At 46.3% G+C, this 18,079-nt stretch overlaps 1 protein-coding gene across 5 annotated transcripts in view; it reads right to left on the reverse strand.

The window, feature by feature from the left end:
• LOC134910212 (interferon-induced, double-stranded RNA-activated protein kinase-like) overlaps positions 1-18,079 on the reverse strand; it is a 354,989-nt gene that overhangs the window by 16,580 nt on the left and 320,330 nt on the right. The window lies entirely within an intron of this gene.

Here is an 18,079-nt window from a genome sequence, read left to right on the forward strand (position 1 = left end):
TGCCGGGACTGTCAGCCACAGGCGTCGAGGTGCTCGCTGCGGGAGGGGTGAGACTGGTGTGCGTTGAAGAGCAGGTGCATCTCGTGGGGAGTCAGGTTTATCGGACTCCGGGGGAGAAAGGTTAAGTTTCAAAAGAAGCCGGTGAGCCTCCTCCTTAGAGCGTGCTAGCAGTCTCTTCCCATCTAGTTGTACGATGAGGGCAAAAGGGTAACCCCATCTGTAGCGGATTTGATTGTCCCTGAGGATTTGGGTGTACTCCCGCAAGTCGAAGCGTCTCTTAAGAGTGGTAGGGGATAAGTCCTGAAACACCATTAGCTTATGCGAATCGAACAGACAAAGGTCTCTATTCCGTGCCACTGTTAGAATTTTTTCTTTGGTTTTGAAATAGTGACATCGGAGAACTACGTCTCTTGGGGGAGACGAAGTTGAGGGTTTTTGGCGCAAGGACCGGTGAGCCCTGTCCAGGAGGAATTGTTCGCGTGGGACGTCCGGGAGCAGTTGTTGGAAGAATCTGAGGAGGAAATCTTCCAGTTGTGTTGGTTCCACCGATTCCGGAATGTATTTAATACGCAAGTTATTACGTCGAGCGCGATTATCTGCGTCTTCCTGTTGGTCTTGGAGCAGATAGATATCTTCCTGCATAACGTGGACTGAGTGTTCCAGTTCCTGCTGGAATGAGATGACTTCGTCAATTTTCTGTTCAACGTCATTAGTGCGGGTTCCAAGATCAGATATCTCTGCCTTAAGCCCGGAGATGGCTTTATGGATCTCTGAATGAAAAGCCTGTTTCAGCGATTTCATCTCCGCCAGGATGGAGGAAATGCAATCTTTCATGGAAGGGTCTGGGGCAGATGAGTCTTCCACAGAATCTGAAACCGGGGCGGGAGTAGGGACGGCCGGTAATTTGGTGGAACTAGATTTCATCTTAGAAATAAATGAAGAGATTTCCGCAGAAGACGTCGTTTTCTTGGACTTGGATTTGGACTTAGGCATGGTGTGTGACAGTCCCGGAACTAAAAGAGGTCACAGGGCCGAGCTTAGTAATAGCATAAGTAGTTAGCGATCCATCATGAAGCAGAAGTGGGGAATTCACATGAAGAAGACCCCCAGGGTCGCTCCCACAGGCCTTCAGCAGCACATTTCCTTGCTAGGTAGTATCATAGAAGACTGGAGTGTAATGGAGATGTAGTCGCCGACAGAGGCCAGGAGGTGGCGCCCTCGGGCTTTGTAGAATGTAATACAGAGAAATCCAGCACAGTGAGGTAATATCAGAAAACTTCAGTAGGTTATAAGAAAGTTTACTGCTGGGGGGGGCATTAGATCATATATAGAGCCCCTGTGGTGCGAGAAGATGGCATCCTGTTCTGGGCACAACTTGGCTGAAGCAGGGGGGGGGGAGGGCAGACGCCAGTATCCGTGAGAATAGATGAATAAGGCGCCCCAGCGACCAGGTGAGGACCGCGGGTCGAGGGCCACTCGACAGGTCAAATCGGAGGAGGGTCGAGGGTTGTAGGGGCCCCACCGCCAGGCGCCAGTGACGAGGCAGCAGGTGTAGGTGCTGTGGTGCTGCGCTGCCGCGTTCCCCTCCGGCGTTCAGCACGGAGTGTCCCGCAGCAGCCTCCAGCTGGCGTCGAGTGCGGATAACGGTGGGGGAGATGGTGTGTTGGGGGAGCAGCTCACCTCAGGGTGTAATGAAGGCCGCAGAGTCCCTGGACCGCCGCTCTGCCTCAGGGTCCGAAAACCAAAATGGCAGCCGCTCCCGGAGCTCCGGGTCCCCGGCGTCTGTGCACCGGCCGATTCCCCTTCTCCTCCGCCACCTCTGATGCAGCGTCAGTCTGGGGAAGCGTGTGTCAGCTCCCAGGGGATCCACTTCAGGGCGCTGGATAACACTGTGGGGCTGGGGCAGAGGCTCCGTACGGTCCGCCGCTGGACCATCCAAAATTTAGGCCCCGGCTTCGGAGTGGTGGGTAGGCCGCAACCCGCAGGAGCCGGTAAACCGGCTCCCCGATTCCGCAACACTATCCCACCACCGCTGAGTGTTCCCTCCGTCAGGGGGAGCAAGTTTGGAGAGGAACTTCTGAGGCAGAAAGTAGTTTTTGAGGGTAAATCACCTCAGTTTCAGCAGAGCTCTGAACATGTGCTGCCTATCGATTCAGCCTCCAGGCCACGCCCCGGAACCATATCTTTTAATAATTGCATCACTGAATGCTGGGGGATCCTGAAGAATGGGATCTTCAGCTTTCATTAGGCTGGTCGCCCACTCAAAAGGCTCTCCTCTAAAAGAATAAATCAGATAAAGCACAAGGTTCTCTGAAGTGATGCCCAGAAATGGTCTAGACAACATAATAATGTAATAGTGTTTGTAAAGCGCCAGAAATTGGGCTAAGTCCCCATCAAAGATTATGGATGTTGAGATATCAGAGTCAGGATCTGTTTCCTTCCCATCTGACTGACTGGAGTGCTTTGCTAGGACCTGGTCACTATTGACCTTACTCGAGGCTGAGACTCTCTGAACCCCACCCGGGGCAGTGACTTTCTGAACCCCACCCGGGGCAGTGACTTTCTGAACCCCACCCGGGGCAGTGACTTTCGGGAACCCCGCTGGGGCAGTGGCCTGCGGGAACCCCGCTGGGGCAGTGGCCTCCGGGAACCCCGCTGGGGCAGTGGCCTCCAGGAACCCCGCTGGGGCAGTGGCCTCCAGGAACCCCGCTGGGGCAGTGGCCTCCGGGAACCCCGCTGGGGTCAGCACCTCGGATTCTTTTACTGGGACCGAGCCGTCGGCCTCCCCCACTGGGACCGAGCCATCGGCCTCCCTCTCTGAGTCGATAATTATCGAAACTTCTCCCGGGACTATGACTTCCGGGATTTTTGCTGAAGCTATAACCTTCAGCACCTCCACTAATGCTACGCCTCTTAAGTTCTTTCCAGGGGAAGCGACCTCTAGACCCTTCTTAGAGGCTGCGTCTCTCGAGACCTCACTTGGGGATATTACTTCAAATATCCCTTCTGGGGTTTTGCTTCTCGAGTTTTCTTCTAGCACTATGGTTTTAGATACCCTTTCTGGGGTTGCGCTTTTCAAGTCCCTACCTGGGGTAACAGCTTCTGAGATCTCTTCTGGTATGGACACCTGAACTATAATATTAGATGTCCCTCTATAAGCTAGGGCATCGGGTATCGCTCCAGCACTCTGGGCATCGGGTACCGCTCCAGCACTCTGGGCATCGGGTACCGCTCCAGCACTCTGGGCATCGGGTACCGCACCAAGATCCTGAGCATCGGGCACCACTCCAAGACCCTGGGCAACGGGCACCACTCCAGGACCCTGGGCAACGGGCACCACTCCAGGACCCTGGGCAACGGGCACCACTCCAGGACCCTGGGCAACGGGCACCACTCCAGGACCCTGGGCATCGGGCACCATTCTAGGAACCTGGGCATCGGGCACCACTCCAGGGGCTTGCAACTCTGCTTCAACAGGAACCTCAAGAGAGGAGAGAAACATTCTCTTTTGATTCCTGAATCTATAATGGGGCTCCCTTGCCCAAGGACCCCAATTATAGGACAGAGAGCTTTTTAGTGTAGGTTGTGTGACAAGTACCTCTGCCACAGTAGAGACAGGAGTAGGTCTTGTATCCTGACTCAACTTGGCCAGAGGGCAAGACTCGTCACCACACTTTGGCTTGCGCAACTCACAGGTCTGCAGATAGTGGCCTAAACCCCCACAATATAGGCATAAGTTTAAGTTTCTGTGACGCAGACGCTCCTCTTCTGAGAGCCTGGGCCGCAGAAAACTTTTAAACCTTTTCTCTTCAATTAAACCAGAGGATTCTCTTGTCACCATACTGTGAACAAGAGTCTCTTTAGAGATAGATGTACTCTCAACGACTTCTGGCAAGATGAGCAAGATTTTAGTCAGAAGGTTTTGCAGTTGCTTTAGGGATTGCTGCAAAACTTCTAGTCGCTCTGGTCTCAAAGCACTGAAAGCAGAGTTCAGGGCTGAGAGAGATGCCTGCAGGGCTTGCATAGTAGACATAGGAGGATTTAAAACTAGACAAGACAAGACAAGGCAAGGCTAGACAAGGCAAGACTGTTTTTTTTTTTTTTAAACACCGGACTGGATTTTTTTTAAAACACCGGACTGGATTCTAAACACCGGACTGGATTCTAAACACCGGACTGGATTCTTAACACCGGACTGGATTCTTAACACCGGACTGGATTCCTAACACCGGACTGAATTCTTAACACCGGACTGGATTCTAGACTAGACACTGGACTGGGCCAAAAAAGAAAAAAAAAGTTTTATTTCTTTTTTGTGGTTGGGCTGGTGATAATGTTAGGTTCCTGGTGCTCAGAACAAGGGAGATGTTATGAAGTGAGTCCAGAGCACCAGGACGTAATGCTGGGAAAGGGGAATGGAAAGGGAATAGCCCCTGGCGCCCTATCTCCATTGTCTCGCCCGTGCTGTCAGTACACTCTTGCGAGACTATGGTTGCTTGAGCCCATGGCAGCCACGTTTGAAGGGCAGATTACGTCTGCCCAACTTCGATGCCCCCTCAGGTCTTAATGAGAGACAAAGAGTGTACCGAGACAGGGTGATAACAAGGGGCCCTCTAACTGAAACAACCAAAGCCAGGGGCTACTAACTAGCCTAAAACTAAATGTATGTGCGGCTTGCAGCCAAAGGAAAAGAACAACAAAGGAAATGCTGACCACACGCCGACACAATACTTTTGTGTCCCGACGGTGACAGCATAAGCAGAACCCTCTGCAAAACACCAGTGACAGAAATAATAACGGAAAACAGCGGCCTAGGCCTACGGACGCGGCAGAGCCGCTACTCACGGAACCGGTACGAATACTGGCAAACGGACAGGAACTCCCAATGCTGCTGACACAGACTCTCAGAACTGGAGGACAGGCAGAATCCCAAACGACAGACCGGTGGACACCAAGAAGCCAGAAACTTGACCAGGCACAGGCAAAGGCACTGGACCTCAGGAAAGGAACGCCTCACGGCAGGACATGGGATCAGACACAGGAATCGACACAGGGACTGACACAGGAATCGACACAGGAAGCAGCTCGACTGACACTGCTACACAGGAGCTCAGGAACTAGCAGGAACCAAGCTCAGAACTCAAGCAGACTGGAAACCTAGAAATATCACCAGCGTCTGTGAATAGCACTGAGCCAGCATATAACAGAGAGGCCTAATTAATAATCTCATGCAGCTGCCCTGTTGCATGACTCCAAACTGACAAGATGCAATTAGCAGCTAGGTGAGGCTGAACACATGGGAACAAGCTGCAATTACACAGACTCACCAGCGGCAGCAACCAAGAGTACTCTTAAACAGAGCAACGGGAAATCCTGGCCTGCAAAACAACTTATAAACATAAAATAGGAATGAACCACTACCTGTGGTTCATAACAGTATCCCCTCCTTAAGGGTGAGTTCCGAGCACCCCATGACACCCACGGGGAACATGAACAGAAGAATAACATAAAATACCTAACTGACATGCAAAACAGGAATGAGCCACAGCCGTGGCTCATAACACTGACCATTACAGATCACTAGAGCAAATTCTTGGTGATGGTACTAGCATGTGACTTGACAGCAAAAACAATGGCTGGACTGTTCCTCGAGCATGTCGTACGTCCTTACGTCTATCCTGACAAAGTTCTCATCGACCAAGGCCCTGCGTTCGAGTCCCAGTTGTTCCAAGAACTCTGTTCCCTCTATGGTTGCAGGATACTGCGGACTATGGCCTATCACCCGCAGGGAAATGGCCTTTGTGAGAGAGCTAACCAGATTGAAATTGGAATGCTCCGAAGCCTCTCAGCAGAGAAACGTACCCAGTGGCCTAACCTTCTTCCTGAACTGACCTACCTTTATAACAATACGGAGCATTGCTCCATGGGATTCACCCCCTTTTACTTAATGTTTGGGAGAAAGGGCAAACTCCTGAAGGACTTAGAGCTGACACCATGCGGACTGACTGGGTGCACGAACATCAGCATCGGATAGAAACTGCTCGGCAACTAGTTGAACAACGAATGGAAACAGTGCATCACCGCCAGGAGGGACTTGGAGCTCCCTCCTGTGGCGATTTCTTAAATCACACCCTTTCTTCAGACTTGCTTGTATTATAACAAATCTTCCTTTTTAATGGGGAGCTGTCGTTGCCATGTGAGTACGTGTTTCAATATCAGGAGAAGCTGTCTCCTTCACCTAATATGTCCGGCCTTCTCGAGGAGTAATGGCTGACGCCTTCTGACACACTCACTCCGTAATGTGACCACAGCCTTGTCCTAAAACCCTACCGCCCTTTTGACAAGACCTGATTCTGCTGTACTGCTACATCATTATGCTCTAACTCCGTGACTATGCTATTCGATGCCTTATGCTATGATTGAGCCCGATGTCCGTCCCCAGTTAGATATCGAGTTGGGTTTGTTCAATACTCGTCTGTATATGTGAGTGATGGATCCAGCAGAGCTGATTTTGTGAGCCTTATTTAATCATAGTTACATAGTTGTTGAGGTTGAAAAAAGACAAATGTCCATCGAGTTCAACCTATTGTATATTACATTATTTTATTTTATTTATTTTTTTAAATATTAATTAAATGCTGTATCCCTGGATATTTTTTTCAGCTAGGAATTTATCTGATCCATTTTTAAACTAATTGATTGTGTCCACCATTACTACCTTTTCTGGGAGAGAATTACAAATACTTACTGCTCTTACTGTGAAGAATCCTTTTCTCCGATGGGTATGGAATTTTTTCTCCTCTAACCTCAGTGGGTGTCCTTGTGTCCTATGTAGTGTTTTTTTGGTAAACAAATCGTTTGATAGATCCTTGTATTGTCCCTTAATGTATTTATAAATATTAATGATGTCCCCTCTCAGTTGCCTCTTTTCCAATGTGAACATATCAAGCCTTTTTAGTCTTTCCTCATAGTCCAATGCCTCTAACCCCTTAACCAGTTTGGTGGCTCGCCTCTGAACCCTTTCGAGTTCCAAGATATCTTTTTTATAGTATGGTGCCCAAAACTGTACTCAATATTCCAGGTGTGTTCGCACCAATGATTTATACAGTGGCAGGATTACACTCTCATCCCATCACTCCATACCCTGTTTTATGCATGATAACACCTTATTAGCCTTTGCTGCTGCATTTTGACATTGCAAACTGCTACCAAGTTTATTATCGATGAGCACACCAAGATCCTTTTCAACTACAGTTATCGCTACATTTCCCCAATTTATTTTATAGGCTGCCTGATTGTTCTTAGTCCCAAGGTGCATAACTTTACATTTGTCTGTCCAGGCCTCCAGTCTAGTTAAGTAATTCTGTAGGGACTCAACATCCTTGTCTGAGTTAATTATTCTACATAATTTAGTGTCATCCTCACCTAGGTCATTAATGAATATATTAAACAGCAATGGCCCGAGTACTGAGCCCTGCGGTATTCCACTGAGTACTGAAGCACATTCAGAGTACATCCCATTAACCCCCACTCGCTGTTCCCTATTAAACAGCCAATTACTCACCCAAGTACAGATAGTATTTCCCACCCCAAGCTCTCTTAGTTTGAAGATTAGTCTCCTGTGTGGAACTTTGTCAAAAGCCTTAGAGAAATCTAATAAGATCACATCCACTGCTTGACCCTTATCAATATTATCGATCACTTTCTCGTAGAAGCTTATTAAGTTAGTTTGACATGACCTGTCCTTCACAAATCCATGTTGATTCCTAGTAATAACATTGGAGATATCCAAGTACTCTAGAATGCTATCCCATGGTGCCTCCTACCGCTGATTTCGAGCCTACCGACTAGCTACAGGCATTAGTACCCAACATTAGCAACTGTCCTTTTGGCTTCCTTTCTCGAGGTCAATAGCTGCTTTTTCATGAGTTGCAGAAAATGCAAGGGAGTAAAGACCTCTACCCACCTGACCGCAGTTCCCCCCTTCTCCGATCTAAGGTGATATCTTAGTTTCCAGAAAGACTCAGACATGTCGGCCCCGTCGACACCCACCTCTCCCGTTCACTCAGTGGTGTCTGAAACACCCGCTGCAGCCAGAGCTCTAATGTCTGCTTCAGACCTCGACGGATGGCAGGACATGCAGAAAGTTCTTAGGCTCCTACAGTCCCTGCCCACTAAGGCATACTTAACATCTTTGGAGGGAAAACTTCGGGATGTGGTACACTCTGAGGTATCTGCACTTCGATCTGAATTGACACAGCTAGGCTCTCGTATTGACACTCTAGAAACCAATGGAGAGGAATCCAATGCTTTGGACGAGATCCAGAACCTACACGACCACCTAGACGACATGGATAATAGGAGGCGTCTGAATAATCTGCGGGTGAGGGGCATTCCTGAAGACGTCCCGCAACAGAGCATCCCAGACGTACTTAACAAAATCTTCAGTGAAGTCTTAGAAAATGACCCGAACGACTCCATTGTTTTTGACAGGGCTCACAGGGCTTTGCGTACTAGAGGCATGCAGTGCGAGTGGCCACGAAATATAATCTGCCGCCTCCACTACTTTAGCCACAAGGACGAAATTCTTCGGAAACTCCGGAACTCAGGGTACTTGGACTTCAACGGCCCATCCAAGTTTTTCAAGATCTTTCATGGCATACCCTACAGTCCAAGCATCACTTGAAGCCCTTAACGGATGCTCTACGCAAGCATAATATTAAATAAAGATGGGGATTCCCATTCAGTCTTACAGCAACCAATGAAGGTCGTTTGGCCACAATCCGGGTTCCTGAAGATGTCACGTCTTACTGCTCTGCACTTTCTATTGAACCTGTTCGGATCCCTGACTGGCAATCCATGCGCTCAAAGATTCCCCCCCCCAACCCCCACAGGTCAAATCACCTTTCCACACAGCCAGTTCACCTTTACCATCACAGAAACGGAACCGCTCCTTCCCATCCTCTTCATCATCCTCACCGGCTGTGAATACGTGAGTCTTTTGCTCCTTCCTTTGCTTCTTCTATCAGCCTCAAGGTATGTATTGGTCCAAGATCTTATGGGTCTCCTCATTGAATACCAGTTGGGAAGGACATTATCCTACCATTGGACTTGCTCTTGTGAGTAATAGACGATTGCTCAGCCCAATGTCCTACATGTTATACTATTTTGTCTGTTAGCCGTTTTCTCTCTTAAAGCGTTTTAGCTGTACAGCTCTTGCTTACTTTAACAACTGATTATTATACATCGGTCTTCATTGTTCTATGTTAGCTAGGGTTACCTAGTTTTATCACTATATTGTCATGTTACATTTGCAATACTGTGGTCAGTGATTTTTCTGCTCTTTCTTTTCTTTTTATATTTTTGTCGTTACTATTGCCCAGCCTCCACTCTTTTGGATAGATTTACCTTAGAAAATGTGAGGTCTCCTATACTATATTTTATTTTTACGGTTTGTGTTGGAGGGTAGATCCATTCCTCCCTTGTTGCCCCATCTGCACTGCAATTGTTGGTCCCAGACTGTGCAGTGTAAACTTTTTTTACACTGCTCGACTCCCCGTGAGCGGTGTTTTACTTCTACTATGGTTTGTTTCTCAATTGTATTGTTATTCAATGTCTTCATGTCTTGATGCTCTTTTTGTGTCTTTTCTTCTTTTTTTCCTCTCTTTTTCTGGTTCTCTCCTCCCCACCCGACTTACCTGAGTTCAACAGGGCTCGTCCTCTTTCTAACGCGGCTTCAACTTTTACGAGGCTAGGCCTACTATCGTTTCTGGTGTTTTGTGAATGGCTTTTCTAAAGGTAATTTCTATTAATGCTCAGGGACTCAATATTCCTGAGAGACGGTTGTGAGCCCTACGAGAATTCAAGGCTGAGAAGGATGATGTCGTATTTGTGCAGGAAACCCATTTTAAGGATGGGGTGGCCCCTTCTCTTAGGAATAGGGACTTTCCCGTAGGCCATTTTTCTAACAATGCTGAAGGTAAAACTCTAGGCGTAGCGATCTTGTACGCTAAACATGTCGCCCTCGCTGATGTTATATGTCGCCATCTTATACCTGGCAGGGCTCTACTCAAATTGTACTGTTTCCAACACAGCTCTCACTTTTCTTAATGTCTATCCAAAATGGCATCCAACAAGGTACTTAATCTGGCCCTACCTTATATTGATGGGGATTTTGCTTTTTGGTGGGGATTTAAATTGGTCTATGGACCCTTGTTTGGATCCCTCTAGCCCCTCCCCTCGATTTTCAGATAAACTCCATCGTAGGGTTTGGAAAAGTCTCCACAATTTCCAACTCATTGACGTCTGGCGAGTCCAACACCCCTCAACGCGCGATTACACCTTTTATTCGCACCCATACAACACTTACACTAGGCTCGATTACTTGTTTATCTCTCATAGATTTTTACATTTGGCTGAGGCTTCAGTTGTGGGCAATATATCCTGGACAGACCATGCACCTGTCTCTAAAGGTTCGGCTGTCTCCTTCACATCCAAATTCTTTCACGTGGAGACTGAGCGACTGGATCCTCCAGGATCCTTATTGTCAACAACAGATTAGAGAGGCGAGAACTGAATACATTTCTACCAATGACACTGCCGAAATCTCTAAAGTGGTAGTTTGGGAGGCCCACAAATGCGTAATAAGGGGTAAACTCACACAGCTGGATGCTCGCATGAAAAGCAACGTACGGCGGCACGAGAAGCCTTAATTCAGAAAAATCAGTCGTTGGAGCTTCTTCATAAATCTGCTCAGTCAGATGACGTCCTTCAATCTCTTTTACAGGCTTGGTGGGAATTGGACTTGCTTATATCAAACAAAATAAAACTAGATGCAAGTAAATGTCGTAGTCGCTACTTTCTATTGGGAAATAAACCCGGGAAACTGCTGGCGCATGCTTTGCAGGCTCAGCGGGCAGCATCTTTTATACCTAAAATTATATCGCAGAATGGGACTACCCGGAACACCACGACAGAGATAGCGGCAGCCTTTCAGCTTTTTTACACTCAGCTTTATAATTTGCGGGGCCCTGATGAGAATAGGTCCGATATGACCCAGAAAGCCTCCATCTCCGAGTTCTTAAGGGAGGTCAATTTTCCAACACTTACGTCAGAGGAGGTCGAGGTACTAGAGGGCCCTTTTACCATTTTAGAGCTTGAAGAAGCTATTAAAACTACCCCTAATGGTAGGAACCCGGGTCCCGATGGCTTTTCCTTAGTCTACTATAAGATGTTTGGAGATGTTTTGTCACCATTGATGCTCAGAGCCTTCAATCAGGTTTTGGACCAGAATCCTTTCTCTCCGCAGTCTTTGCACACATTTCGGTTATTCCCAAGGAGGGTAAGGACCCGGCCCAGTGCTCCAGTTACAGACCCATTTCCCTGTTGAACATCAACTTGAAGCTCTTTGCTAAATTGATGGTGAACTGCTTGAAGTCTTTTCTCCCAAATTTAATTCACACAGACCAGGTGGGGTTTGTCCCAGGTCGAGAGGCCAGGGATAATACTACTAAAGTTCTGGACTTAATTCATTTTGCCTCAACTTGCAAATCCCCCTCTATCCTATTCTCAACAGATGCGGAAAAGGCATTTGATAGGGTGGACTGGGATTTTTTATTGGGAGTACTGGAGCATCTGGGCTTAGGGCAGGTGGGCTTCCAAAGAATTTGGGCTCTGTACTCTAGGCCTTCAGCTCATGTACGCATTTATGGTGAGCTGTTGGACTCGTTCCAGATTCGGAATGGCACTCAGCAGGGCTGCCCCTTGTCGCCTCTTATTTTTGTGCTGTGTATGGAGGCCCTGTCGAGAGCTATCCGTCGGGATGTTAACATCTCCGGGCTGCAAGTGGGAGATAGAGAATGTAAGCTCGCCCTGTTCGCAGATGATCTTCTCGCAGTAGTATCCAATCCCCTAACCTCTATACCTAACCTCCTTAAGGAATTTACATGATTCGGAACCCTCTCAAATTTCAAAGTAAATCTTACTAAGGCCACAGCTATGAACCTCACTCTAGACCAGATGAGTCTGCAGGTTTTCCAAACTATTTCAACCTTTGCGTGGCACCCCTCACAACTTAAATATTTAGGAGTGTATACATAAGTATACTCCTAGTTCATTTCCTAAGTATTTACTGTTTTTTTCTGGGGTTTTTTTTTTTTTTTTGTCTGTTATATTGTGTCTGCCTAGGCCGGGGCCCTTTCCTCTCCTGGGGTGTCCTCATCCCCCCTGGCTGGGACACAGAGAGGCCCTATCTCACCTTACACGTTTACTTTAAAGTTTCCGACTGTGGGTGTAGCCTAATATGGCCTCTGTTGCCTCCCCATAACCTCATATAGCTAGAGACTCAAGTACTACCCTATTGCGTCTTGTCTCCTGGAACGTAGAGGGGCTTAACCACCCTGTCAAAAGGTGTGATATCTCACTTGAAACGTATGACCCCTCATATTGCATTTCTTCAGGAGATGCACTGGCTAGATGACCCTAGAAATTCCCTATGTGTCCCTTGGATAGGAGAATGTATTTCAGCCCCGTACAATTCTAAGTCTCGAGGAGTAGCTATCCTCTTCCACTCCAACCTACAATACTCAATTCGTAGAAAGTTTCTTGATCCCGAAGGCAGATTCATATTACAGATTCATATTGCTAGATGGATTTATTGACAACACTGTCTATACTCTTCTTAATGTATATTCGCCTAATGTCTCCCCTGATTCTTTCTTTGCAGCTCTTTTAATGACACTCCTTACATGGGGTGGCCAAAATCTGATTATAGGCGGGGACTTCAACCTGGTGATCCATGGACAGATCCCAAGTGAGCACTCGCACTGCTACTCCTCTCTGTCATCCGCTGTCTTCTTTTTGCACACAACTCGAACTACTTGACCCATGGTGCATATTCCGCCCTACCCAGAAAGACTTTTCTTTCTATTCTCACCCTCACTCGTCTCACTCTCGCATTGATTAAATTTTTACTTCTACATGCCTCTTTCCTAAGGTTACTCACACGTCAATTGCGGAGATCATCATTTCTGACCACGCCCCTGTATCTTTACACATTCAATTAACTTTACCTCATCATTTTTCCCCATGCTGGCGCTTCCCCGCGTACCTATGCCAATCCACTGACTTCCTTCCTTACCTCAAACAATCCTGGCTTAATTACACTTTAGATAACAGTGCCCAGAGTCTGGACTCACTGCTATTTTGGGGTGCTGCAAAGGCGGTTCTTACGGGGCACGTTATGTCTTACACTCACTCCAAAAGGAAAAAAATGCTCACAATTACAGACACTGAGTGTGATCAGGGCCGGTTCCAGGGCTTCTGGCGCCCCGGGCGGCATTAGGGGGCGTGGCTTCGTACAGGGGGCATGGTCATTTACGCCCCCCTGTACAGACTGAAATGATGTGCGGTGCGCGATGACGTCATCGCGCACCGCACAGCAAAGGTCCTCTCTACGAAGGGAAACTAGACGCGTAGCGTCTAGTTCCCTTCGTGGAGAGGACCTTTGCTGTGCCCGATGACGTCATCGCGCACCACACAGTAAAGGACCTCTCCACGAAGGGAAACTAGATGCGTACGCATCTAGTTTCCCTTCCCAGTGGCAGCGGGGGGGGGGGGGGGGGGGGCAGCGGCCAGCGGCAGGCACACAGCGGCAGCGGATCTTGCCCCCTGCGCCCTCCGGAAGGCAGCGCCCCGGGCAAAAGTCCTGCTTGCCCGTGGCAAGATCCGCTACTGAGTGTGATACTCACCTCCTCTTATCGGAGATATAAACAACATGACACCCCTGCCCATAAGGAAGCTTATCTTTCAGCAAAACTCATTTACAACACTTTCCTCACTGAACGAGCTCAACTTTCTTATGATTACCAGCGGAATAAGTTCCATAGATGGGGCAACAAATCGTGCACATTTTTGGCTAATTTGGTCATGGGACACAAATCCCGTACGTGGGTTAATGCCATCAATATTTCAGGGAAACTGGTCTCAGAGCCCAATTCTATCTGTACCGAATTCATGCGCTTCTATCGCTCCCTATATACTAAAGGCCCTGATGATATCGATGCCAGACGCTCTTTTCTTGAAGTGGCTGATCTCCCTATCCTCTCCCAAGAGGAGAGGGACATATTGGAAAGCCCAATTACAACTGAAGAAGTTATTGACACTATTAAAAGCCTGCCGAATAATAAGAGCCCTGGCCCCGATGGCTTTAGCGCGGAATTTTATAAAATGCTTTGGGACGACTTAGCTCCTACTCTTACGTCCCTCTATAATAATATCCTCACCTCCAAACAAACCCCAATTAGGTTTAATGAAGCTAAGATAATTGTTATAGCGAAACCTGGTAAAGACCCTTCCCTCACTAGTTCCTATAGGCCAATATCCCTCATAATCAAGACTTTAAAGTTCTGACCAAATTAATGGCTAACCGCCTGCAATTATGTCTCTCTCACATTATATCACCTGCCCAGTTGGGCTTCATTAAACATAGACAGTCGGTGCAAGGTATTAGGGCTGCTCTGGACACCATCACCTACTCTCACTCTCATAACCTTGTCCATAACATTCTAACCAATCTTGATGCGGAAAAGGCCTTTGATAAGGTCGCCTGGCCTCACCTTGATAGAGTCCTACGCTATCAACACTTTGGGGAGAAGTTTTGTGGCCTTGTCAGCTCCCTCTATACCGTCGCTACTGCGCAGGTGATGGTTAATAATATCTCCTCAACTCCCTTTACCCTTGAAAGGGGGACTAGGCAGGGCTGTCCTCTTTCCCCCCTCCTTTTCAATTTAGCTTTAGAACCCTTTATATGCTATATTATCAATCTGTCTAGTTTCAAGGGTATTAAAATTGGCACTCAGGAATTGAAAATCATAGCATTTGCAGATTATATTCTTCTCCTCACCTCTAACCCTAAACAGTCTGTTCTAGCGCTACAGGAAGCTATAGCGTACTTCTCTTCCTTTGCGGGTTTTTCCATTAACTATGACAAATGAGAGGCTTTAGCCATATTTCGGCAAGCCACTATAGGATGGGACACCCCTTTTCCGTTCCGATGGGCTCCTACTCACCTCACTTATCTTGGTGTTTTATTACCTTCGGATCCCACCCTCCTCTACTCCTACAAAGTTCACCCTATTCTCACTAAAATTCAAACTGAACTCGGTCTCTGGCAAAACTTTCCTCTCAATCTCCTAGGTCGATGTAATCTTGTTAAGATGGCCATCTTCCCAAAATTGCTCTATGTCCTCCAAATGGTCCCTGTCCTGCTCACGAAAACTGATTTATCCCTCCTTAACTCGTGCATCTCTAAGTTCATCTGGTCCAATAAGCGGCCTCGAATAAGCCTTCTTAAATTATCCCAGACAGTACATAATGGAGGACTAAATTTGCCTGACATAGAGCAATACAATAGGGCCTGTCTTCTCCGTTTTGGATGAACTGGCTTAGAGACACAAACGTTTTTACTGATTCATTGTTGGATTCCCAACTTTGCGACTCTCTGTCCCTCAGCTACCTCCTACATACCAATAACACTACTCTGAAACTACCTCACTTCGACAATATACTTCTGACGTCCACTATCCTAGCGTGGAGAAGGTCTAGGAAGTCATTAAATCTACATTACTTTCACTCATTGTTTGTTCCTTTCACAGGTAATTTGGATTTCCAAAATAGTCGGGCCTCCTTCCCTTTCAATATTTGGCGTGCCGCGGGGATCACACACATTTGCAATCTTTTCAATTCTCTGAATAAGCCGCTTACTTTCACTGAAGCCATAGATAAATATAACATTATCCCCCTTCACGAATTCTATTATTTCCAGGCCTCCCACTATCTACATTCGGTTCTATCACAACTATATAAGCCAGACTTTCTTAACCCTTTAGACATGCTTTTACACTCTTGCACGTACTCCATCTCGAGAATTTATGCCTGAATACGCACAGACATCATACCCACTTTTGACCTTGCTCAACTACAAAAATGGTCCTCTCAGATCCCTTCTATGTCCCCGGATGCAGTGATGGACAGTTTTACAAAATCTCTGAAGCTTATTCCAGCAAGTATTTATCAGGAAATGTCGTACAAGATTTTGCACAGGGCTTACATACTGTATCTCCAAATCGGAGTCATCTAATGGTCCTTTCTGACTCGGCGGCATGCATTAAGTTCTCTGCACCAGTAGCTGATATTATGCACTGCTTCTGGCACTGCTCCCACATACAAACATTATGGAGTGAGCTACAGACATATAGTTCCTCTGAATTAGGTATAAACTTCCAATGTACTGCCTCTTGGGCGGTCTTTGGACATCTACTTGACCAGCCAAACATTCCTTCTCAAGATAAAAAACTAGTGATACTTCTTTCAGCCGTGGGAAGGAAATCCATACTTCAGCAATGGATACATGACACCCTTCCCACCTCACCCATGGCTACCTCTAGATTACTATTTCTATTTACAATGGACTGGCTAGAGACGTCTCTTAACAAGGAGATTCTGACTCCCGCATTATTTCAATGCTGGGGAAAGTTTATCCATAAGTTACCCACTTCTACAAAACTTGCTATCCAACAAAGCTTTCATTGTACTACATGGTACTGTCACCAACTCTTTAATCATAGACCTCCTGCCTCCCTCTCATAAATTTCCACTACCTTATGCTTTCTTCCTTCCTTTCTCTTCTTCTTCCTTCTCCTCTTGTTCTTCTCCATTCCCTCCTTATATCTTCTTAGAACTCCATCTTCTACATTTATTCTTGCTTTGATGATTTCTCCATGGATGGGTTGACGGTCCCCTGACCTTGGCAGGCACTGTTTTTTTCTATTTGTTTATTGTTTATGTTATGCGTCCCCCACATAGATGGACGCCTCTATATGTTCAAATTCCTATTATTATATCAGACCTATTACCGACCTTTAGAAGTTTATTTTTTATTTTATTCCTTTTATTATGCTCTACAATGGTCTACTTTCTAATATCTGTGTTTTATGTTAGAAAATGGAAAATTTGGGCTATAATTCAAGACTATGCCATCACTGTTTCATATTTGTTTGACAGTATGCTTCTTCTCTACTATATACGGCTATGTCTTCTCTCTTTATACTGCATATTACTGTTTGTTCTAAACCTCAATAAAATATATTTTGGAAACATTTCTTGGATATCGTGGGCAATGTTTATATATGGTACTATATAATTCTAATAACGTAGGAGTAACATCCAGTTGCAAAATTTTTAAATATTCGCCTGAAAAGCCGACTGGCCCAGGAGTCTTACATGTTTTAAGAGATGACATTGCAACGTATATCTCTTGATCAGAAATTTCTGCATCCAGAAATTTACGCTGATCCGTCGTGAGACAAGGTAAGTTAGCTTTCCTAAGTAATTCGTCCATTAATGGCTGGTCTGATGGTGGAGCCGAATAAAGATCAGAATAAAATTTATGAAAAACAGAAGAGATGTCAGAAGTATTAGTCAAACACGAGAGTCGATCGCTCATTTTTATAGAGACAATATGATTTTTATGGCGCCAGGTCTTAGTCAAAGAGGCTAAGAGATGGCCTGTTCGACTACCCCATCTGTAGTAACAATTTTTTGTATAGTCAAGTCGCAATTGAGCTTGAGAGAGGAGAAAGTAATTGAGTAGACTCTTAGCTTAGGTATACAGTGTAAAATTACTCGCAGGAGTCAGATATATATTCTGAGAATCTTACTTGTACTGTTTCAGATAGAGTATTATATTGCTCCTTGAGAATTGTGTTACGATTGGCTATGTAGGATATAATGTGTCCCCGCATTACTGTCTTAGAAGCTTCCCAGAACAAAATTGGGTCTCGCCAATGTTCAATTTTATTGTCGACGTAGTCAAAACCAATGTTTTTTAAGGTAAGATTTAAATTCATCAGACTGAAATAAGTATGAGGGGAATCTCCAAGTTTTATGTAGGGGCCCAATCGGTGATTGACGTATAGATAGGGTAATGGGTGAATGGTTAGAGATGATTAGATCACCTATATCAGCCGATGATACTGTCTGGACTAACGTGTCAGATACCAAGAAATAGTCTATGCATGAG

The sequence above is a fragment of the Pseudophryne corroboree genome, chromosome 4 (assembly GCF_028390025.1).
Source record: "Pseudophryne corroboree isolate aPseCor3 chromosome 4, aPseCor3.hap2, whole genome shotgun sequence".
In the NCBI taxonomy this organism is placed as follows: Eukaryota; Metazoa; Chordata; class Amphibia; order Anura; family Myobatrachidae; genus Pseudophryne; species Pseudophryne corroboree.